The following is a 25,152-nucleotide window of genomic DNA, read 5'->3' on the forward strand; positions in this document are numbered from 1 at the left end:
ACATCCTGCCTCTCAATTTTGGTTTGCCTTCACCTTTAAGGGTCAAAGGTACACCTGGAGTCGTTTGCCAATGGGTTATACAGAATCACCTTCGGTGTTCAATGAGGCATTAGTGGCCTGTCTGACACAATTTACTCCACCGGCAGGAAGTGCTGTTATTTCTTATGGAGATGACGTTTTAATTGGAAGCCCATCAAAAGAATCATGCCTGATTGACACAGTGGCATTGCTGAAATACCTGGCCAGGGTGGGACTTAAAGTCTCTAAAGAAAAGTTGCAACTCTGCCAAGAGCAAGTCAAGTACTTGGGTCATTTACTTACTCCTGGCTGCAGGGCCCTGGATGCGTCGCGCATCACTGCAATTACTGCCTGTCCGAGACCCAGGACAAAGCAGCAATTGTTAAGCTTCTTAGGAATGATTGGTTATTGTCGTGCTTGGATTTTAGACTTCTCGGAGAAGGCACAACCTCTCCGAATGTGTGCGAATGCTTGTAAGAGTTTGACTGACATTGTGACTTGGACTGACGACTGTGAGACTGCTTTTGTGATTTTGAAACAAGCTTTAGCTTCAGCTCCAGCTTTGGGATTGCCTAATTATGATCTTGATTTTCATTTGTTTGTGTGTGAAAAAGGAGGTTACATGTCAGGAGTGTTGTGTCAGTTGCATGGTGGACAGTATAGACCAGTGGCTTACTTGTCAAAGAGATTAGATCCGGTAGCAAGAGGCTGGGTGCCTTGTTTGAAGTCTGTTGCAGCTGCTTCAAATGCAGTAATGGCTTGTGCGGATCTAGTGTTGATGCATCCTTTGACTGTTCATGTTCCACATGATGTGCATGCATTGCTTTTACAAGCAAAGACATCACATCTTACAACTGCCCGTCTCCTTTCGTACCAACATGTGTTGTTGACCTTAGCACATGTCACACTTGTACGTTGTACTACTCTTAACCCATCGACATTATTACCAACCGCCGAAGATGGTGAAAGCCATGATTGCTGTGATGTCATAACCATTTGCACTAAACCTCGTCCTGATATATCTGAGGAACCCCTTACTAACCCTGACTTAGTTTTCTATGTCGATGGTTCTTCTTTACGCTTGGAATCTGGAGAGGTAGTAAGTGGCTATGCAGTGGTGAATCAATTTGAAACGGTGGAATCTTACTCCCTCCCAGGAACTTTTTCTGCCCAATCTGCTGAGTTGGTAGGACTTTTTAGAGCTTGTGTGTTGGCAGCTGGTAAATCTGTTTGTATATATACTGATAGCCGTTATTGCTGGGGAATTGTTCATGATCATGGAGCAATATGGAAAGAAAGAGGCTTTCTTACGGCTACTGGTAAACCAGTACAACATAAAGAGTTCATTGTCTTGTTGCTGGAGGCAATTCAGCTTCCTTTGTCTTTAGCAGTTGTTAAGTGTGCAGCTCATACCAGAGGCACTGATGAAGTCAGTCTTGGTAATGAGAGGGCTGACTCGGCTGCTAAGAGTGCCGCGAAGGGGGGAGTTAAGAGGAGGATACCACCAGAGTTTTTAACACTTTCGAACAAAACACAAGTACTTTTGAATTTTCAAATACCAGATATAGTGACATCAGATGAAGCTTTAAAAGAAGCACAAAAATCTGTAGATGCAAAAGAAAAAAGAAAATGGAAAAATTGTAAAAAGAGTAATGATGATTTGTGGTTACATACTCCAACAGGTAGGCCTGTTCTACCAAAATCGTGTTTTCATATAGTTGCTAAAATCACTCATGGTTTAGATCATGCAAGTTCAACAGCTATGGTTAAAACAGTAGAACAACTTTACTTTGCACCAGGATTCACCACAGCAGCAGCTGCTTACTGTGATAGGTGCATTACTTGTCTGAAATATAACACCGCACCCACAGTGAGAACCCAAGGAGGGCATCACCCACCACCATCAGGACCATTTGAACATGTTATGATGGATTTTATTCAATTGACAAAATGCAGAGGTTATGAATATTGCTTGGTAATTGTGGATATGTTTTCAAAATGGCCAGAATGTTATCCTGTTAAACATGCCAATGCCTTATCAGTTGCTAAGGCTTTGATAAGAGATGTGATACCCAGATGGGGTGTGCCTAAAAAGCTTACTTCGGATAACGGTCCCCATTTTGTGAACAAAGTAATTGTGGCCTTGTCAGACAAATTACAAATTAACTTTAGGACTCATTGTGCATACCACCCACAAAGTGGAGGTGCTGTAGAAAGAGTTAATGGAATGTTGAAAGCTAAATTGACTAAAATAACTACCACAACTGGTATGGATTGGGTGACTGCTCTACCTTTGGCTCTCCTCTACCTCAGAGGCCGTGCATCAAGATCAAAAGGGTTAAGTCCATTTGAGATTTTGACTGCCCGTCCCATGCCAATTCCAGGTTTACCTTATCCACCTAATTTGGAAGATGTAGATGGTACCTTGTCTGGTTACATGCGAGAACTGATTGCTGCTCTTTCTTCTGTTTCTCAACAGGTGGCGTCGGCTTTGCCCCAAAGTTTCCTGGACACATACCCAGTGGAACCAGGTTCATGGGTGCTCGTTAAGGACTTTCGAAGGAAACAGTGGAATCACGAACGTTGGAGAGGACCATATCAAGTTTTGCTGTCTACACCCACTGCCGTGAGAGTCGCGGAAAGAGACTCTTGGATTCATCTGTCACACTGTAGAGTGGTGAAAGATCCGGAACACTATCTGAACTGACTGGTGACTCTATGCTCGAGGTTGACCAGTGGTGGTTTTGGCAAACTTCGCCAGTAGGCCTTTGGATATATATTCCATCGGGGATAAGGGAAGTGTTGCAAGATCCTGCTGTTTTAACCTGCATTACATCTAAAAAGTACTGGACTGTAAATGAAGTGAACCAAGGGAAATATGTTTTGATTCTTACCTATTTTACTAAGTACACATGTGAAGTCATTCCTTTGAGGAAGGGGAAATTAATTAAGTGTCCATTAAAATTAGCACATCCAACAATCCATCATTCAAATCTGTGGTGGATATTGAAAGCAGAAACAAGATATCAGTATACATTAAACTAGCACTGTTTTATTTCCAGTTTAGCTAGATATTCATTCGTTGGACAGTCACCTGGGGCGGGCCTTAAAACCCAAGCCAGCTCTGCTGTTGAAGATAGAATAGAGTGTTTGTTGTTTTGTAACTGGGAGTAAAATGGGGCTAGTGGTGTTATTCTGCGTGTTCTTACTGATTATGTCTTCTTCTCCAGAGGAGGAGATATGCGGTACTAATAAAGCTTGTGAACTGGCTTTCCAAGCTAGAACAACTGTAGCAGGTAGAAATGAGACCTGCTGGGTGTGCCAAGAAAAGTCTTTTCAAATGCGTGTTTTTCCCTACAGGACTTCTGAAGATTCTGCATGTTCTGCATCTCGATTGTGTACTAGCACAGATTGTCTTAATACAGTAGGTGTCACAGGGATAGAACAATTTGTAGGTGGTTCGTCCTTGAATATGATGCTAACATTAATGGATTCTGTTTGGATAAATAGAACTGGACAAAAGATTGATAGAATGATCAGTTGGACTTTTATGAAAAAAGTAAAGTCAGTAAAGATTAATTCTGAAACCCCTTGGCCCACTGAAGTTGCTAGAAGTAGAGATGTTGCTAAACCTTATACTGTGTGTAACAAGACCAGTGGATATCTTTTGCGTGTATCAGGGTGGGATCTAGAAGTTGTTAAAGTGCCAGTCAAGAGAGGGATTGTATGTGTGACTGTTTCAGCTTACCCAGAGGATAAATCGGCTACCGCCGTTCATTCCGACATACCAGCACTCCGACATTGACGTCCAATTGTCGTAGTGGAGGCATGTCTCTTTATGGGAAAAAGTCCCACCAGTCCGACATTTTTTTTTTTCATGGTCGCAGTGGCGGTATTTAACTTTTTTTTCAAACAACGTGCCATTCCGACATGAGGTCATTAATAGGCTATTAATGTCATAACTATATCCAATTGTGTAAAATAATAAAGATTCACATTTAAAATGTCATTGTGAAGACTTCTTGATATGGTTATGTGTCTGTTGCGTGCACGACTCGGGGAAGTGAAAACAGTTCTATAGACATGGCAAGTTTTCTTCTCATTATTCGCGGACTAAGTGGGGCTAAATTAAGTTATTATTTTGCTGTCACTTCGTCTGTTTTATGGCCTAGAAGGTTGTATTTGGTATCTGTGGATAGCTCTAGCTCTCATCTTTTATCTGACATGCAAGCCGTATCTTTTTAACCACGGTTTCACGAGTAGCCTAAATCAAACGAAAGTAGCGGTAGCCGAAGCTATATGATTCTTATTTGTTTGTCACTTCGTCTGTTTCTATAACACAAAAGGATCAATGTGTTTGGTATCAATGGAAAGCTCTGTTTCTCCTCTTTCATTTGATATGCGTGTTATGTCTGTGCGATGCCTGGTCCCGGAGTAATTCAAGCGAGAGCAGTGGCTGCATGGGTGAACGCAGAGCAATATAGACTGTAAATATGATACTTTAATTTAAAATCATGATTTTATTTTTATTTTCATACTTGATCGTACAGACATGTCCAGTCTCGTTGGAAAGCCCCGGTTCTGAGCTCTTTCATGCAATATAGGTCTCATCTCGCTGTGACTAATAATCGTGGAGCAATGTAACAGAGAAGAATGGGTGTGTTTTTTGACGCACTTTGCCTTCGTCGTCGGGCTCATAGGGTCCGTTAAATTGACGTGGAAAAAAATAGGATTTGTAAACTGTCGGAATGGGGGTACTAAAATGTGTCGGATTGGCAGCATGTCGGAATAACACCATGTCTGAATAGCGGCATGTCGGACGAAAGGGATGTCGGACTGGCAGGATGTCGGACTGCCGACATGTAACCGGATAAATCCCCTAGAAGGCATTTAGGACACAGTCAATGTCAATATTTTCTTAATGCAACATATGATACTGTTCATTTTTCACCAAGACGTCCTAGAGAAGTTGGAGAATGGGTTCCAGGCCTATGGCTTGGTGGTGCATATTTTCCTACTGTAAGATATTGTACCGTTCCGAGTGCAAGTTTTAATTTTGCTCTCCCTATGGGCATGTACTGGGTGTGCGGTAAAAGAGCATACTCATACTGGCCTGCTAAAGCAATAGGTACATGTTATATAGCAGCTGTTTCTCCTGCTGTTTGGACTTTAAAGGAAGACTTTTTTCAGGATACTTATCATCTTGGTAGACATTCACAACGAGCTAAAAGAGAAGTGATTGAGTTGCCCAGTGGTAAGAAAAAGTGGAAAGGGTATATTTTAGCAGACCCCTGGACTGACCCACTGGCAACCTTTGGTTGGTCTATTTCCTTGTGGACGGGTGTTGCGATTTCCTTGCAGAAAATTAATGGACTAGCTTATCACATGCAATTGCTAGCAAATAGTACATCATCTGCAATCACCCTTCTAAATGAGGAAGTCAGATCTATTAGAACAGAGCTTCTAACTCATCGTTTAGCGCTTGATCTTCTTTTAGCAGAGCACGGAGGACTTTGCCAGGTGGTTGAGACTTCATGTTGTTTTTTAGTGCCTGACTACTATGGTAATGTCTCCCACTATGTTAAGAATATTCAAGAAGCTGTTCCAAATCCACCTCCACCCATTACTTTTGAAAGTCTGTTTGCAGAAATTGCTAATGTGTTTGGAGGAACGACTTCTAGAGTTTTACTAACTATGTTAAAGGTAGTTTTGCCTTTTCTCATTCCAATCGTCATCTGTGTGATTGTGACTTGTCTAGGAAAAATAGTTGTAGCTTTTCTGTGGAATAAACTCTTGCAGAAGCCCACAGGGACAAATTATGTTTCTGTGAATACAGCTATTGTTAACAATGATCGTGTTTTAGTGCTTGGTGCCGAACCAAGTGAATCTGACTCTGAACCTTATGATGATATCCTACCTTACCCTGATACTGAAGTGTGAAATGAGTTTTACCCTGATATTATGACCCGGAAATGTTTTTGACGATGTTATTGGAATTGGATTTTTTTTTCTTTATTATTTTTCTTTCTGTTTACTAAAATTTCTTTGTGGCCTTAAGCCCCAAAGGGGGGAAAATGTAGTAGAAATTTTGGATTACTAACAAATATTATGTTTTAGAAGTGAATACTAATTAACATTTATTACATAGAGGTGATTTAACATTACATTTTCATATATTATTTGTATGCTTTTCTATACATTCAATACTGTGCATCAACTTTTCTTTGTCTGTCGTTTGCTCTCTCCATGTCATGACTTTCTAATAAAGGTCATGCGACCCCCTTTTGTCACGAGCTAAGGGTATTCTGCCTGAGGCAGTAATATTAGGAAGACCCTGACAGAGAACATGCTACGAACAGAGAATGCTGAGGGATGTATATGTATTGTATAGACCTATTATCTTACTTACTTGGAGTGCCCACATGACTTGCGTATGGTGTGTGGATCACATGCTATGTCCAAGAAGTGTTCATGTATTGTTGTATTTTTGCATGTATGTGGAGTTTTGGGAAAGACCATTGTACCCATGTGATTTCTATTACCGCAATGTAACTAACCATGTATAAGATGGGCCTTGCCCTAGAGATCTTCGAACAGTGTTATCAGAGCTATGATGTGGCTAGTGACCTGTTCCCGGTATCGTTAATAAACCTGCAGTGTTTTCTCACACCTGAGTGTGCCTGGAATTTTTGACCACAGACACATGTAGGCCTCCCTTGCTAACAGTATCTCTCTGACTCACTGGTGATCAGAGGTAGCCATGGACCACATGATCTTCAAGTATGAATAAGCCTACAAGCAAATAGGGCTCGGGATTGTGACGTGAAAACTTTGCAGGCAGCCATATTGGTGGCCTCACTCCTTAGTTTACTAGTATGCGCCTTGTAAGGATTTACTCCCGCCTGTTAGTGAGTTACTGTTACTTAGTGTTTGCCTTCTTAGTCGTATGTTGCTGTGTAGTGTGGTGTAACAGTGCAACCCACGATTGCAAGAGGAAAAGAATCGGTAATACTAGCCTATACATTTTCTGCTTCTTGTCTTCTGCATCTGAATGAATGGATTATTACGTTCGGTGTGCTACCCACATGGCGGCAATATTCCTAGAATTCCCCAACACGTGTGCCCGAGCCCTATCCTAAAAGAGTTTCTTAGAATTCAAAGAATCATTTCAAATTATTCAATACATGTAAACTATACTGCAGGTACAATGCATTGAATTTCCCCTTGGGGATCAATAAAGTATCTATCTATCTATCTATCTATCTATCTATCTATGCTCAATTGGTAGCAGCACCAAACAATTACAGACATTTTAAAGAGGAATAATGCAGGATTGGCGATTTCATCTCTGGTTTCGGTTTCGTTTTTCGTTTTCGCTCGTTTTATGCTTGCATATTTCTCTGCAGAGCTTCCCCGACAGCTTTAGCGTGTATATTTATATATATAGGCTATATATAAATATATAAATTGCAAGCGTGGTTCTTCTTGTTCCTTTCGCGTCTCTGACTTCCAGATGTAAACAGCAGACGATCGTTTATCAGAAAGTTGCAAGGTTGTAATAGCGGAGAGGGACACTAGGGGCGGGAGGAAATGTGACTGTCAGTCAAGCAAAACAACGATTTCTAAGCGATTTTATGACTATGAAAAAGTTGCATAGGGTCTCTTTAAGTAACTCCTTCTGCTGAGAAACTAGACCCTCAAAATGTAATGCGATCATTGAGATGCAAGGATAGCTTTATTCTATCTTCTAACATTTTTCTATCAACACACACATTTACATTGATAGTCTGATGTAATAATTAATTTGCCTCGCAGGAGGGGAGGCTTGGGAAAGGGGGTTTTAGATCATGAGATGGTGTAGATGGTGACGTTTTTAACAACTATACTCTTACAACTGATAATAGAGATATAATATTACTAAATCAGCAATTTACTACATTGATGGGAACTTAATTAACTTTTTTTAACCTTCCCGCCAACTAAATGTTGCTGGTTTATTACATTGCTGGTTTATTACGTTGGTGGAAAGTTATTGGCCTACATTGGTGGGTGTTCCAATGGGAGATAATTTAGAGGAATCCCATTGCAGTCTTGTCATCAGTGACCCTGCAAGATCTCTCATTGTAAAATCTGTAAATAAGTCGGCAGAGACTATTTGCACCCGGGTGTAAATAATAAACATTACTATTTACACCCGGGTGCAAATAATCAACATTACTATTTACACCCGGGTGTAAATAGTGTAATAATCAACATTACTATTTACACCCGGGTGTAAATAGTGTAATAATCAACAATACTATTTACACCCGATGTCTAACATCCATGTTCTCTGTCAATAGGCCAGGTGTATTTACCAGCTCTACAGTAGGCTAGGCCTAATTTAGTTTTGAACAGTTTTTAGCTGTTTTGCCATGTCTGGGTTACTTGGAAGTGATTATACAAATATTAGGCTAATGACTGGTCATGTGGTAGCTTCATCAAAGACAAGCCACTTTAAAGAGTTGTTTTCTGAGTTGTCTTCCAGGCAGCGCTGCCACTGTTGACTTAAAAGCACTTAATCCTACTCCTAACTTTAACCCTAACCTTAACCTAACCTTAACCTAACCTTAACCCTAAACTTAACCCTAACCTTAACCTAACCTTAACCCTAACCATAACCCATGCCTAAGCGCCTTCCAGGCAGCGTTGGGGGCTCAAAGTCAAAACACAACCTTTCTACTAACAACTACTGAAGCCTACTTCTACTTAACTGTACTCATAACTGAAATAAAACCAGTCAATCTTTGACAGGTTCAAAAAGCACAAACTCTTATTTGCCGCGAGCTAACGTCATCTAAGAAAAAAGAAGTGCGTGTTTGGCAGGCAAAAAAACCACACCTGATCTGAGATTCAAACCCATCATCTTGAGCATGGTAACTCATTCACTTATCCGCTGTACCACGCACCGTTGAAGGTGAATGGGAGAATACTAATTATTGACTCACTTTTTGGGGTTGCTAGGTAACGGTAAACAAAACTAAAAGTTCGTATTTCTTGATTTTGCTTGCAAACGGACGGCTTTACCCGTTCACTGAATAAAGTTTGTGGAAATTTAGCACCACTTTCCCATCTCAAATATAGTTTTAATAATCCTAACTTGTTAGATTTAGGTAGGCCATCTCCTGCCAAGATGGTCCCGCTATGTTGGATAGCACGCATTTCAGGTTTGGGTGCAAATAAGAAAATGCCTCCATTCCACTATTTACACCCGGGTGCAAATAATCACTCCGAAATAAGTCTGTGAATTAAAAAAAAACACTCCGATTTGTCTTTAAAAAACGCTATGATTTGTCTTTAAAAAACGCTATGATTTGTCTTTAGATGTGAGAGGGTCTGTTGCGTCTTTTTCATGTTCTCTGTGTGAACGCAGGTTCAGCTAATTGCCGTTCATGACGTCACGCAGGAGTGCCTGTCACAGCCGTCCTGAACCTGTGTGGGGCCTGTTGGGTGCGCTGTGCTGAAGTGAGAGACTGCACAGTGAAGCACAAGAGACGTCCTGAACCTGTGTGGGGCCTGTTGGCTGGGCTGTGCTGAAGAAGTGAGAGACTGCACAGTGAAGCACAAGAGACGTCCTGAACCTGTGTGGGGCCTGTTGGCTGGGCTGTGCTGAAGAAGTGAGAGACTGCACAGTGAAGCACAAGAGACGTCCTGAACCTGTGTGGGGCCTGTTGGCTGGGCTGTGCTGAAGAAGTGAGAGACTGCACAGTGAAGCACAAGAGACGTCCTGAACCTGTGTGGGGCCTGTTGGGTGGGCTGTGCTGAAGAAGTGAGAGACTGCACAGTGAAGCACAAGAGACGTCATGCCACAGCAGTGCAAACTTCAAAGGACCTGATCATTTCGATTAATTCAGCCTCTTCCTTGTTTTTCTCTTTTTGTATATAGTTCCAAAATATATCTTTTTGAAGAGCATTTATTTGTCCGCGAGTGAAATTCCACCACAGGGTCTGTGACTGTAATTGTCAACTCTTTGCAGTCTTTTCATGGTAAGGAGCGGGAATAATCAGGGTGAGATTTGTGTGTGTGTGTGTGTGTCAGTGTGTGTGTGTGTGGGAGGGATTTCGCCCCTTCTGGTCTTGATACTCCCGCTTAGTTAATTATTTTTATCAAGGTGGTGGTGGTGGTGGGGGGGGGGGCAACATTTCTCCCCTCATATTTACTAATGTTACTACATATTAGTAAAGCGCTGCAATGTGAGAATAGTCTGGTTAAAAATACTCTGACATCAGAAATGCACCGTCATTGTCAGTGCTAGTGCTGCTGACACAGTGGCTGCGTGATGATTGGTTAATTTGGCCTTGCTCATGCAGGACATTTGAGAATGGGACTGTAACCAATCTAGTTTCAATAGAAAAGTTAGCTGGACAAATGAATGAAAACAAAAAGGATTAATGCAGTGTATCATCATATTTTAGAACCCTCAAAATCTGATCACTAATGCAACTGAGCCGGTATAGATGGAGGACAACTCCATGTAAAGTAGAATACATTGGTTATCCAAAGCAACTTACATTAGGCGAGGAGACGTTTGCTGGTACGATGATTTTCTACACCGTAAATAGGCGGAGTAAGATAGTTTGGCGTACGTCATGAATATGGGCGTGAAATGGGGATCAAGTCCTGTTTGTAAATAGGTGGAGTGAGATAGTTTGGTACACAGTAGGTCATGAATATGTCCGTGAAATGGGGAGGAGATGTTTGCTGGTATGATGATTTTCTATACTGTAAATATAATAGAATATAATATATACTTTTTTGATCCCGTGAGAGAAATTCAGTCTCTGCATTTAACCCAATTTAACCGAATTAGTGAACACACACACAGCACACAGTGAACACACAGTGAGGTGAAGCACACACTAACCCAGAGCCTGCCCAACCAGCAGCGCTCAGGGAGCAGTGAGGGGTTAGGTGCCTCGCTGAAGAGCACTTCAGCCGTGGACTGGTCGGGGATCGAACTGGCAACACTTATAAGCTCGAACCAGTAGGCCACGGCTGCCCCAATAGGCGGATTGAGATAGTTTGGCGTATAGTAGGTCATGAATATGGGCGTGAAATGGCGAGGAGATGTTTGCTGGTATGATGATTTTCTACTGTAAATAGGCAGAGTGAGATAGTTTGGCGTACAGTAAGTCATGAATATGAGTGTGAAATGGGGACCGAGTTCTGTCCGCATAAAGAGGCGTGTTGTTGATGTATTGATGAGCGTAGCAACCGACCAACAGCTGAAACAATAACAGGTGCACACCTGATATACAACTACATTACATCAGAGAAGGATTATACCCATACATAAAGAAACTATCTAAACAACTAAAGGCTGCATCTTCAAGGTATTCGGTTCAAAGCAATAGGTAATAAGGTTTTCTCGAGGACAGACAAACAAAAACTAAATCTAAACCGTGCTGCTGGTAATTCTGTCTTCTCTTTCTTGAAGTAAAACTCTTCTCTGTGAAGTTCTAAAACAGAACCAACCACAATTTTGCTTTTACATAATATTGCCTTTGTATAGGGCCACAAATAGAACTCCATTCAAACATTTCATACAAATACATATAAATACAAACACCTCCCAACCTCAAAAGAAATGTAATGAGCATTGCATGCAACTCACTTAAAGGAACTTACAGTTTTGAGCTTTATTGTTTTTTCCTTGAGGCTCTAACGCTCCCTGTAGAGAACTGGCAGAACTTGTTCTGTCACAGTAAGGTCTGCTGAAACAGTCAACCGCGGAACCAAGAAGTCATCTGTGGAGAACTGGCTGAACTTGTTCTGTCACAGGAGGTTAAAGTCTGCTAAGACATTCAGGGGCAGATGTACTAACGCTTTTGTGCCCACCTCAGGCGTATTTGTTTCGCAACGGGCGTTTAAAAGGATGGTGAGGTGTGTACTAACAAGCCGCAATGAGGTGAAGGCGCAGACTGCCTGTCGCGGGAGATGAGAATGGCAAATTGTGCAAATTGCATATGGATTTATGGGAGTGTCAGATGATAGTAGGAGGTTTGTGTAAAAAGATGGGAGGAGAAGCGTAAAATGCGCCTAATTATGTATTCCCCTGTATGTACTAAAACTGCCCGTGAAAGCGCACGTCTATTTTGCGCCTAAATATTTCCTCCTTGTAAAAGCAAGTGTTGTTGTTCAATGCATCTATAAGAGAATCATTCAAAGGCAACAAAATCGCTAATTAGACCACCAGTTTTGCGTCTTTGTAGGCCTACTAAATCAAAAGCAACCTTAACTTTCGTTGGCCTTTCGAACGTCTATTTCACGCCATCCGCTTAAACTTTCCTACTTGTTAGATTTGATAAATCTTCCATAGCCTACATAGCCTAAGTACTGTAGCCTATAGTTTGAGTAGAACTACTGCTCTTCATTATCTTGACATTATGCATTGTATTATTTCATGATCGCTAAACGTTGGATTCCTTTTAATGTTGTCATCAGTTAACTTCATTCAACTGCGCTTCTGATTGAAGTGTCGCTCAATTGTTGTCCTTCGCTAATTGCGTTAGGGGGTGGAGAACAGCGCCGATTACCCAACGAATATCAGGATTGGTCAATATAGGACATAAACTAACGTATCATAGCGTGTGCTTTCTGCGTGTTGGCCTTGGCGCAAATAACGTTACGATCGCTAATCTACGTACATCTGGCCCTCAGACTCTCTCTGTGAAGTTCTAAAACAGAACCAACCACAATGTTGCCTTTGTACACTAGTGCCTTTATACAGTACTGTATATGGCCACAAATAGGACTCCATACAAACATTACCTGCAAATGTTATGTACAGACACCTCCAAACCTCAAGAGACATGTAATGAACATTGCGTACAGCTCACTTGGTAAACAACTTACAGTTTTCAGCTTTATTCAGTTGTGATTTCCTTGAGTCTCAGGCGCTCCCTGTAGAGAACTGGCTGGACTTGTTCTGTATCAGGAAGTGAAGGTCTGCTGAAACAATCAACCACAGAACCAAGACGTCATCTTGTCATGTATGTTTAACCTGTTTTGAGCTTGTTTAATAGAATGATTTTATTTATTCTGACTACTACAGCGGGGTTTTTTTTTTTTGTCAACTTTCTGAAGTTTTGGACAATGATTCCCCGGGACACACATGAGACGCTCCCAGTAGAGAACACAGCAAGTTGAGGTAGTCAGATCAAGAACAAAATATTTCTCATAAATGTTTAACTCCTTCCTCACACAAACAACTCCATCCTCCCCATCAATATCTTTTTCATACTCTCTCTAACCTCCTTTTCAGTTTGATCAAACAACAGTGAGTTTGATCAAGTAATTACACAAACTAAATAGAAATCAAACTACAATCTCTAGTCTAGTCATGTTGATGCAATCAAAAGCGAAATGGCTAGAATTATTGATCTAGTCTCGAAACATTTCCTGGCATGTCCAGCAAGAGAAGTGTCATACTGTACCTTTATACACTAAGGAACTATCAAAACAACTGAAAAGGTTGCGTCTTTCAGACATATAATTTAAAACATTTGGTGGTAAACTTTAACTTCTTTCTGTGAAGTTCTAATAGATCTAACCAGCGTGACCATGTTGTTTCATAAAGTCTAACAGGAACAATATTTGGAAATGTATGGGCACTAAGATTGCCATTCTGCTCTTAACCCTTAGATGCATAGGCTACCAATACCTACACTCTTCCATGAGTGGGGTCAAAAATGACCCCAATTAGAATGAATGCGTTTTTTGCTTTAAACTCAAATAATGTCTTTCATTTTGGTTAAAGATGATGATTTTTATTAATTATTTGTCAAAGAAATTATTATTTCATGTTGGACATATGATGTATCACTTTTTATTAACATTTTATTACAAAACAGCTTTTAGAAAGGCAAAAAAGGTAAACATCCTAAAATGATCTCAACATAGGTGAATAGGGTAAAATTTTTAACTTAGAGATATCTTCATGAAACTTTACCAGTTGAATACTCACATAAATAGGAGAAAAAAACGTATTGCAAGTTTTCTGTATTTATGTTTAAATATGCTAATTAGGCCATGTCTAATTAAATATGCGCTAATTTGCATATATGTTTTGATGCGAAGAATCTGACCATTGGAAAAAGCCAGGTTGAAAATTGTTTTTTTGTAGTGTTAATATATCAAATAAAAAAACATTTACAGAGGTGATTATGAATATCTTATTTTGTTATCCAGTAAATCAGAAAATACTGCCAATTGGCTTAAAAAATGAATTTTCGCCCTATTTTTAGGCATAAAAAGTCATACAGATCAGGCCAAGAACGCTATATCAACAAATCCCTCTGTAAATATCGCTTGGTGAATTCTGCATCACAATGATAGGAAGAGTGGACATCGAAGGATCAAAAAGCGACATCGCTATGAACGCTTGGCCGCCACATTATATGATGATACTTAGATTTATGTTGTTGTGTAAAAATAGCCTTGAGGATGGTGAGACTGCTGACATGAGATGTGATAATCAACAGTAAATGTATACCTTACTGCCACACTTGATAAAAATCAAAAGATCCTAGGGTTAACTTTTGAAATTCCAAAGAAAATGCTTGGGGTCATTTTTGACCCCACGTATGCGGATCGGTGGTATTGATACAAAACATGAAATTACTTTAAAAATATAATAATTAGACACAAATCCAAATGGCCTCATGTCAAAGACAACCTATTTGAGGAATACATGGAAGGTTAAATGAAAAAAAAAAAAAATTAAGAAGATACTGCAAGAAAACAACCTCTGGGGTCATTTTTGACCCCACTTATGCATCTAAGGGTTAACTTAAACTACTGTACTCTCAATAGGCCCATAAATAGGACTCCATACAAATTTTACTTACAAATGGTCTAAACATCTCCAAACCTCAAGAGAAATGTGATGAACATTCGATTCAACACACTTGGTAAACAAAGGAACTTACAGTTTTGAGTTTTATTCAGTTGTAATTTCCTCGAGTATCTCACGCTCCCTGTAGAGAACTGGCTGGACTTGTTCTGTATCAGGAGGTTAAGGTCTGCTGAAACAATCAACCGCAGAACCAAGAAGTCTTCTGTGGAGAACTGTCTGGACTTGTTCTGTCACAGGAGGTTAAGGTCTGCTGAAACAATCAACCACGGAACCAAAAAGTCATCTTGTAAATGTTTAATCTGCTTGTTTAATAGAATGATTTTATTTATTATGACTACCACAAAGTTTTTTTTGTCAACTTTCTGAATTTTTGGACAATGATTCTTCGGGACACACATGAGACGCTCCCAGTAGAGAACACAGCAAGTTGAGGTGGTCAGATTATCAAGAACAAAATATTTTGTCATACAGTAAATGTTTAACTCCTTCCTCACACAAACGACTCCATCCTCCCCATCAATATCTTTTTCATACTCTCTCTAACCTCCTTTTCAGTTTGATCAAACAACAGTGAGTTTCATCAAGTAATTAAACAAACTAAATAGAACTAGAATCTAGAAATTCATGTTGATGCAATCAAAAGCGAAATGGCTAGAATTATTGATCTAGTCTCGAAACTTTTTCTGGCGTGTCCAGGAAGAGAAGTGTCATACCTTTATACATTAAGGAACTATCAAAACAACTGAACAGGTTGCATCTTCCAGACATATAATTCAAAACATTTGGTGGTAAACTTTAACTTCTTTCTGTGAAGTTCTAATAGATCTAACTAGCGTGACCATGTTGTTTTATAAAGTCTAACAGGAACAATATTTGGAAATGTATGGGCATTGAGATTGCCATTTTTAACTTAAACTGCTATCAGTAGGGCCACAAATAGGACTCCATACAAATTGTACTTACAAATGGTATAAACATCTCCAAACCTCAAGAGAAATGTAATGAACATTCGATTCAACTCACTTGGTAAACAAAGGAACTTACAGTTTTGAGTTTTATTCAGTTGTTATTTCCTCGAGTATCACACGCTCCCATAGAGAACTGGCAGAACTTGTTCTGTATCAGGAGGTTAAGGTCTGCTGAAACAATCAACCGCAGAACCAATAAGTCATCTTGTCATGTATGTTTAACCTGTTTTGATCTTGTTTAATAGAATGATTTTATGCATTATGACTATCGCAAGCACACTTTTTTTTTAAAAAAAAATATTTTATTTTTAACTCTTCTCTGTGAAGTTCTAAAACAGAACCAACCACAATGTTGCCTTTGTACACTAGTGCCTTTTTTTTTTTTTAAGTATATTTTTTTGGGCTTTTGTGCCTTTAATTTTGACAGGACAGTAGAGAGAGACAGGAAGCGAATGGGTGAGAGAGTCGGGGTGGGATCCGGAAAGGACCACGGGCGGGAGTCGAACCCGGGTCGCCGGCGTGTGGTGCAGGTGCCTCAGCCAGTTGCGCCACGGCTGGGGCCTGTACACTAGTGCCTTTAAACAGTATATGGCCACAAATAGGACTCCATACAAACATTACCTGCAAATCTCCAAACCTCAAGAGACATATAATGAACATTGCGTACAGCTCACTTGGTAAACAACTTACAGTTTTCAGCTTTATTCAGTTGTGATTTCCTTGAGTCTCAGGCGCTCCCTGTAGAGAACTGGCTCGACTTGTTCTGTATCAGGAAGTGAAGGTCTGCTGAAACAATCAACCACAGAACCAAGACGTCATCTTGTCATGTATGTTTAACCTGTTTTGAGCTTGTTTAATAGAATGATTTTATTTATTCTGACTACTACAGCGGGTTTTTTTTTTTGTCAACTTTCTGAAGTTTTGGACAATGATTCCCCGGGACACACATGAGACGCTCCCAGTAGAGAACACAGCAAGTTGAGGTAGTCAGATCAAGAACAAAATATTTCTCATAAATGTTTAACTCCTTCCTCACACAAACAACTCCATCCTCCCCATCAATATCTTTTTCATACTCTCTCTAACCTCCTTTTCAGTTTGATCAAACAACAGTGAGTTTGATCAAGTAATTACACAAACTAAATAGAAATCAAACTACAATCTCTAGTCTAGTCATGTTGATGCAATCAAAAGCGAAATGGCTAGAATTATTGATCTAGTCTCGAAACATTTCCTGGCATGTCCAGCAAGAGAAGTGTCATACTGTACCTTTATACACTAAGGAACTATCAAAACAACTGAAAAGGTTGCGTCTTTCAGACATATAATTTAAAACATTTGGTGATAAACTTTAACTTCTTTCTGTGAAGTTCTAATAGATCTAACCAGCGTGACCATGTTGTTTCATAAAGTCTAACAGGAACAATATTTGGAAATGTATGGGCACTAAGATTGCCATTCTGCTCTTAACTTAAACTACTGTACTCTCAATAGGCCCATAAATAGGACTCCATACAAATTTTACTTACAAATGGTCTAAACATCTCCAAACCTCAAGAGAAATGTGATGAACATTCGATTCAACACACTTGGTAAACAATGGAACTTACAGTTTTGAGTTTTATTCAGTTGTAATTTCCTCGAGTATCTCACGCTCCCTGTAGAGAACTGGCTGGACTTGTTCTGTATCAGGAGGTTAAGGTCTGCTGAAACAATCAACCGCAGAACCAAGAAGTCTTCTGTGGAGAACTGGCTGGACTTGTTCTGTCACAGGAGGTTAAGGTCTGCTGAAACAATCAACCACGGAACCAAAAAGTCATCTTGTAAATGTTTAATCTGCTTGTTTAATAGAATGATTTTATTTATTATGACTACCACAAAGTTTTTTTTTGTCAACTTTCTGAATTTTTGGACAATGATTCTTCGGGACACACATGAGACGCTCCCAGTAGAGAACACAGCAAGTTGAGGTGGTCAGATTATCAAGAACAAAATATTTTGTCATACAGTAAATGTTTAACTCCTTCCTCACACAAACGACTCCATCCTCCCCATCAATATCTTTTTCATACTCTCTCTAACCTCCTTTTCAGTTTGATCAAACAACAGTGAGTTTCATCAAGTAATTAAACAAACTAAATAGAACTAGAATCTAGAAATTCATGTTGATGCAATCAAAAGCGAAATGGCTAGAATTATTGATCTAGTCTCGAAACTTTTTCTGGCGTGTCCAGGAAGAGAAGTGTCATACCTTTATACATTAAGGAACTATCAAAACAACTGAACAGGTTGCATCTTCCAGACATATAATTCAAAACATTTGGTGGTAAACTTTAACTTCTTTCTGTGAAGTTCTAATAGATCTAACTACCGTGACCATGTTGTTTTATAAAGTCTAACAGGAACAATATTTGGAAATGTATGGGCATTGAGATTGCCATTTTTAACTTAAACTGCTATCAGTAGGGCCACAAATAGGACTCCATACAAATTGTACTTACAAATGGTATAAACATCTCCAAACCTCAAGAGAAATGTAATGAACATTCGATTCAACTCACTTGGTAAACAAAGGAACTTACAGTTTTGAGTTTTATTCAGTTGTTATTTCCTCGAGTATCACACGCTCCCATAGAGAACTGGCAGAACTTGTTCTGTATCAGGAGGTTAAGGTCTGCTGAAACAATCAACCGCAGAACCAATAAGTCATCTTGTCATGTATGTTTAACCTGTTTTGATCTTGTTTAATAGAATGATTTTATGCATTATGACTATCGCAAGCACACTTTTTTTTAAAAAAAAAATATTTTATTTTTAACTCTTCTCTGTGAAGTTCTAAAACAGAACCAACCACAATGTTGCCTTTGTACACTAGTGCCTTTTTTTTTTTTTTTTTAAGTATATTTTTTTGGGCTTTTGTGCCTTTAATTTTGACAGGACAGTAGAGAGAGACAGGAAGCGAATGGGTGAGAGAGTCGGGGCGGGATCCGGAAAGGACCACGGTCGGGAATCGAACCCGGGTCGCCGGCGTGTGGTGCAGGTGCCTCAGCCAGTTGCGCCACGGCTGGGGCCTGTACACTAGTGCCTTTAAACAGTATATGCCCACAAATAGGACTCCATACAAACATTACCTGCAAATCTCCAAACCTCAAGAGACATGTAATGAACATTGCGTACAGCTCACTTGGTAAACAACTTACAGTTTTCAGCTTTATTCAGTTGTGATTTCCTTGAGTCTCAGGCGCTCCCTGTAGAGAACTGGCTGGACTTGTTCTGTATCAGGAAGTGAAGGTCTGCTGAAACAATCAACCACAGAACCAAGACGTCATCTTGTCATGTATGTTTAACCTGTTTTGAGCTTGTTTAATAGAATGATTTTATTTATTCTGACTACTACAGCGGGTTTTTTTTTTTTGTCAACTTTCTGAAGTTTTGGACAATGATTCCCCGGGACACACATGAGACGCTCCCAGTAGAGAACACAGCAAGTTGAGGTAGTCAGATCAAGAACAAAATATTTCTCATAAATGTTTAACTCCTTCCTCACACAAACAACTCCATCCTCCCCATCAGTATCTTTTTCATACTCTCTCTAACCTCCTTTTCAGTTTGATCAAACAACAGTGAGTTTGATCAAGTAATTACACAAACTAAATAGAAATCAAACTACAATCTCTAGTCTAGTCATGTTGATGCAATCAAAAGCGAAATGGCTAGAATTATTGATCTAGTCTCGAAACATTTCCTGGCATGTCCAGCAAGAGAAGTGTCATACTGTACCTTTATACACTAAGGAACTATCAAAACAACTGAAAAGGTTGCGTCTTTCAGACATATAATTTAAAACATTTGGTGGTGAACTTTAACTTCTTTCTGTGAAGTTCTAATAGATCTAACCAGCGTGACCATGTTGTTTCATAAAGTCTAACAGGAACAATATTTGGAAATGTATGGGCACTAAGATTGCCATTCTGCTCTTAACTTAAACTACTGTACTCTCAATAGGCCCATAAATAGGACTCCATACAAATTTTACTTACAAATGGTCTAAACATCTCCAAACCTCAAGAGAAATGTGATGAACATTCGATTCAACACACTTGGTAAACAAAGGAACTTACAGTTTTGAGTTTTATTCAGTTGTAATTTCCTCGAGTATCTCACGCTCCCTGTAGAGAACTGGCTGGACTTGTTCTGTATCAGGAGGTTAAGGTCTGCTGAAACAATCAACCGCAGAACCAAGAAGTCTTCTGTGGAGAACTGGCTGGACTTGTTCTGTCACAGGAGGTTAAGGTCTGCTGAAACAATCAACCACGGAACCAAAAAGTCATCTTGTAAATGTTTAATCTGCTTGTTTAATAGAATGATTTTATTTATTATGACTACCACAAAGTTTTTTTTGTCAACTTTCTGAATTTTTGGACAATGATTCTTCGGGACACACATGAGACGCTCCCAGTAGAGAACACAGCAAGTTGAGGTGGTCAGATTATCAAGAACAAAATATTTTGTCATACAGTAAATGTTTAACTCCTTCCTCACACAAACGACTCCATCCTCCCCATCAATATCTTTTTCATACTCTCTCTAACCTCCTTTTCAGTTTGATCAAACAACAGTGAGTTTGATCAAGTAATTAAACAAACTAAATAGAACTAGAATCTAGAAATTCATGTTGATGCAATCAAAAGCGAAAAGGCTAGAATTATTGATCTAGTCTCGAAACTTTTTCTGGCGTGTCCAGGAAGAGAAGTGTCATACCTTTATACATTAAGGAACTTTCAAAACAACTGAACAGGTTGCATCTTCCAGACATATAATTCAAAACATTTGGTGGTAAACTTTAACTTCTTTCTGTGAAGTTCTAATAGATCTAACTAGCGTGACCATGTTGTTTTATAAAGTCTAACAGGAACAATATTTGGAAATGTATGGGCATTGAGATTGCCATTTTTAACTTAAACTGCTATCAGTAGGGCCAAAAATAGGACTCCATACAAATTTTACTTACAAATGGTATAAACATCTCCAAACCTCAAGAGAAATGTAATGAACATTCGATTCAACTCACTTGGTAAACAAAGGAACTTACAGTTTTGAGTTTTATTCAGTTGTTATTTCCTCGAGTATCACACGCTCCCATAGAGAACTGGCAGAACTTGTTCTGTATCAGGAGGTTAAGGTCTGCTGAAACAATCAACCGCAGAACCAATAAGTCATCTTGTCATGTATGTTTAACCCTTATGTTGTCCTTGGGGTCAATTTGACCCCAAGCAGTGTTTAACATCATAAAATATATGGTTCACTTTTTTTGTTTTGCTTCAAGTTTCATGACTTTTCCTTATTTGAAGGGTACAACAGAGTAAACATGAAATTTGCACAAAAATATGTTTCCAATGTCCTGTAAAAAAAATAGTTACGTTGGTGGTATTGGGGTCAATTTGACCCCATTTTTATGAAACATGATGAAAATGAATATTTGACAAATTATGGATATTATTATTGTAATAGTATGAGAACATGTAGCTATTATCATTATTTCATATACAAGTACATATTACATATAAGTTATTTTGGCAGGTCTGAAAAAGTCCAAAAAGTCAGCCTTTGGGCTGTTGACACTGGATTGGCCATATTGCCAGTCAGGGTTCCAGGGTTCATAAAGGGGTGTGGGGGGGTGGGATTGTTTTGTAGGGCTTTTGAAAGTGGTTATTACACTCTTGTTAAGTACCTACCACAAAAAAAATTGAGTAAAAAAAATAATTTTAATCATTTTTGAGAGTTTTTTGTAGCTGGGGTCAAATTGACCCCAAGGACAACGAACGTCGTAAGATTTTAGGACAACATGAGGGTTAACCTGTTTTGATCTTGTTTAATAGAATGATTTTATTCATTATGACTATCGCAAGCACACTTTTTTTTTAATTTTTTTTTTTATTTTTAACTCTTCTCTGTGAAGTTCTAAAACAGAACCAACCACAATGTTGCCTTTGTACACTAGTGCCTTTTTTTTTTTTTTTTTAAAGGGATATTCCGCCATTTGTGGAAATACGCTCATTTTCCACCTTCCCTCGAGCAAAACAATCGATATTTACCTTGTTCCCGTTCATCCAGCCATTCTGTGAGTCTGGCGATACAACTTTTAGCTTCAGCCTAGCATAGATCATTGAATTGGATTAGACCATTAGCTTCTCGCCTGCTAGCTTCATGTTTAAAAGTGACTAATATTTCTGGTAATTTTCCCATTTAAAACGTGTGTCCTCTCAAGTTAGAAAGTGCAATAAGACCAACTGAAAATGAACCCTGCCGTTTTTCTAGGCTAATTTGACATGGAACTACATTCTCATCTGGCGTAATAATCAAGGCAACTTGCAGCTACTGGCACTACTACTGCTTGATGTCTATGGGGACTATTTTCAGATGCTGCGTACGATATCACTGCGCGTAAGGTACGTTTGCAAGTTGCCTTGATTATTACGCCAGATGGGAGTGTAGTTCCATGTCAAATCAGCCTAGAAAAACGCCAGGTTTCATTTTCAGTTGGTCTTATTGCACTTTCTAACTTGAGAGGACACACGTTTTAAATGGGAAAATTATCAGAAATCTTAGTCACTTTTAAACATGAAGCTAGCAGGCGAGAAGCTAATGGTCTAATCCGATTCAGTGATCTATGCTAGGCTGAAGCTAAAAGTTGTATCGCCAGACTCACAGAATGGCTGGATGAACGGGAACAAGGTAAATATCGATTGTTTTGCTCGAGGGGAGGTGGAAAATGAGCGTATTTCCAAAAATGGCGGAATATCCCTTTAAGTATATTTTTTTGGGCTTTTGTGCCTTTAATTTTGACAGGACAGTAGAGAGAGACAGGAAGCGAATGGGTGAGAGAGTCGGGGCGGGATCCGGAAAGGACCACGGTCGGGAATCGAACCCGGGTCGCCGGCGTGTGGTGCAGGTGCCTCAGCCAGTTGCGCCACGGCTGGGGCCTGTACACTAGTGCCTTTAAACAGTATATGCCCAAAAATAGGACTCCATACAAACATTACCTGCAAATCTCCAAACCTCAAGAGACATGTAATGAACATTGCGTACAGCTCACTTGGTAAACAACTTACAGTTTTCAGCTTTATTCAGTTGTGATTTCCTTGAGTCTCAGGCGCTCCCTGTAGAGAACTGGCTGGACTTGTTCTGTATCAGGAAGTGAAGGTCTGCTGAAACAATCAACCACAGAACCAAGACGTCATCTTGTCATGTATGTTTAACCTGTTTTGAGCTTGTTTAATAGAATGATTTTATTTATTCTGACTACTACAGCGGGTTTTTTTTTTTTGTCAACTTTCTGAAGTTTTGGACAATGATTCCCCGGGACACACATGAGACGCTCCCAGTAGAGAACACAGCAAGTTGAGGTAGTCAGATCAAGAACAAAATATTTCTCATAAATGTTTAACTCCTTCCTCACACAAACAACTCCATCCTCCCCATCAATATCTTTTTCATACTCTCTCTAACCTCCTTTTCAGTTTGATCAAACAACAGTGAGTTTGATCAAGTAATTACACAAACTAAATAGAAATCAAACTACAATCTCTAGTCTAGTCATGTTGATGCAATCAAAAGCGAAATGGCTAGAATTATTGATCTAGTCTCGAAACATTTCCTGGCATGTCCAGCAAGAGAAGTGTCATACTGTACCTTTATACACTAAGGAACTATCAAAACAACTGAAAAGGTTGCGTCTTTCAGACATATAATTTAAAACATTTGGTGGTAAACTTTAACTTCTTTCTGTGAAGTTCTAATAGATCTAACCAGCGTGACCATGTTGTTTCATAAAGTCTAACAGGAACAATATTTGGAAATGTATGGGCACTAAGATTGCCATTCTGCTCTTAACTTAAACTACTGTACTCTCAATAGGCCCATAAATAGGACTCCATACAAACATTACCTGCAAATCTCCAAACCTCAAGAGACATGTAATGAACATTGCGTACAGCTCACTTGGTAAGCAACTTACAGTTTTCAGCTTTATTCAGTTGTTATTCCCTTGAGTCTCAGGCGCTCCCTGTAGAGAACTGGCTGGACTTGTTCTGTATCAGGAAGTGAAGGTCTGCTGAAACAATCAACCACAGAACCAAGACGTCATCTTGTCATGTATGTTTAACCTGTTTTGAGCTTGTTTAATAGAATGATTTTATTTATTCTGACTACTACAGCGTTTTTTTTTTTTTTGTCAACTTTCTGAAGTTTTGGACAATGATTCCCCGGGACACACATGAGACGCTCCCAGTAGAGAACACAGCAAGTTGAGGTAGTCAGATCAAGAACAAAATATTTCTCATAAATGTTTAACTCCTTCCTCACACAAACAACTCCATCCTCCCCATCAATATCTTTTTCATACTCTCTCTAACCTCCTTTTCAGTTTGATCAAACAACAGTGAGTTTGATCAAGTAATTACACAAACTAAATAGAAATCTCTAGTCTAGTCATGTTGATGCAATCAAAAGCGAAATGGCTAGAATTATTGATTTAGTCTCGAAACATTTCCTGGCATGTCCAGCAAGAGAAGTGTCATACTGTACCTTTATACACTAAGGAACTATCAAAACAACTGAAAAGGTTGCGTCTTTCAGACATATAATTTAAAACATTTGGTGATAAACTTTAACTTCTTTCTGTGAAGTTCTAATAGATCTAACCAGCATGACCATGTTGTTTCATAAAGTCTAACAGGAACAATATTTGGAAATGTATGGGCACTAAGATTGCCATTCTGCTCTTAACTTAAACTACTCTCAATAGGCCCACAAATAGGACTCCATTCAAATTTTACTTACAAATAGTCTAAACATCTCCAAACCTCAAGAGAAATGTTATGAACATTCGATTCAACTCACTTGGTAAACAAAGGAACTTACAGTTTTGAGTTTTATTCAGTTGTAATTTCCTCGAGTATCACACGCTCCCATAGAGAACTGGCAGAACTTGTTCTGTATCAGGAGGTTAAGGTCTGCTGAAACAATCAACCGCAGAACCAAGAAGTCTTCTGTGGAGAACTGGCTGGACTTGTTCTGTCACAGGAGGTTAAGGTCTGCTGAAACAATCAACCACAGAACCAAAAAGTCATCTTGTAAATGTTTAACCTGCTTGTTTAATAGAATGATTTTATTTATTATGACTACCACAAAGTTTTTTTGTCAACTTTCTGAATTTTTGGACAATGATTCTCCAGGACACACATGAGACGCTCCCAGTAGAGAACACA

At 39.3% G+C, this 25,152-nt stretch overlaps 1 protein-coding gene across 2 annotated transcripts in view; it reads right to left on the reverse strand.

Annotated features, from left to right (window-relative positions):
- LOC134099068 (NACHT, LRR and PYD domains-containing protein 12-like) overlaps positions 1 to 25,152 on the reverse strand; it is a 59,866-nt gene that overhangs the window by 32,707 nt on the left and 2,007 nt on the right. For both annotated transcript variants that reach the window (XM_062551813.1, XM_062551904.1), the window contains exons 4-15: positions 24,806 to 24,981; positions 23,901 to 23,996; positions 22,996 to 23,088; positions 20,976 to 21,067; positions 20,005 to 20,181; positions 19,084 to 19,179; positions 18,466 to 18,560; positions 17,494 to 17,670; positions 16,574 to 16,669; positions 15,960 to 16,054; positions 14,989 to 15,165; positions 12,914 to 13,009 (exon numbers count right to left, since the gene is read on the reverse strand). The gene's annotated coding sequence lies outside the window, so the exon portion shown is untranslated. The remainder of the gene's footprint in view (positions 1 to 12,913; positions 13,010 to 14,988; positions 15,166 to 15,959; positions 16,055 to 16,573; positions 16,670 to 17,493; positions 17,671 to 18,465; positions 18,561 to 19,083; positions 19,180 to 20,004; positions 20,182 to 20,975; positions 21,068 to 22,995; positions 23,089 to 23,900; positions 23,997 to 24,805; positions 24,982 to 25,152) is intronic.

Source organism: Sardina pilchardus, chromosome 1 (genome assembly GCF_963854185.1).
Source record: "Sardina pilchardus chromosome 1, fSarPil1.1, whole genome shotgun sequence".
In the NCBI taxonomy this organism is placed as follows: domain Eukaryota; kingdom Metazoa; phylum Chordata; class Actinopteri; order Clupeiformes; family Clupeidae; genus Sardina; species Sardina pilchardus.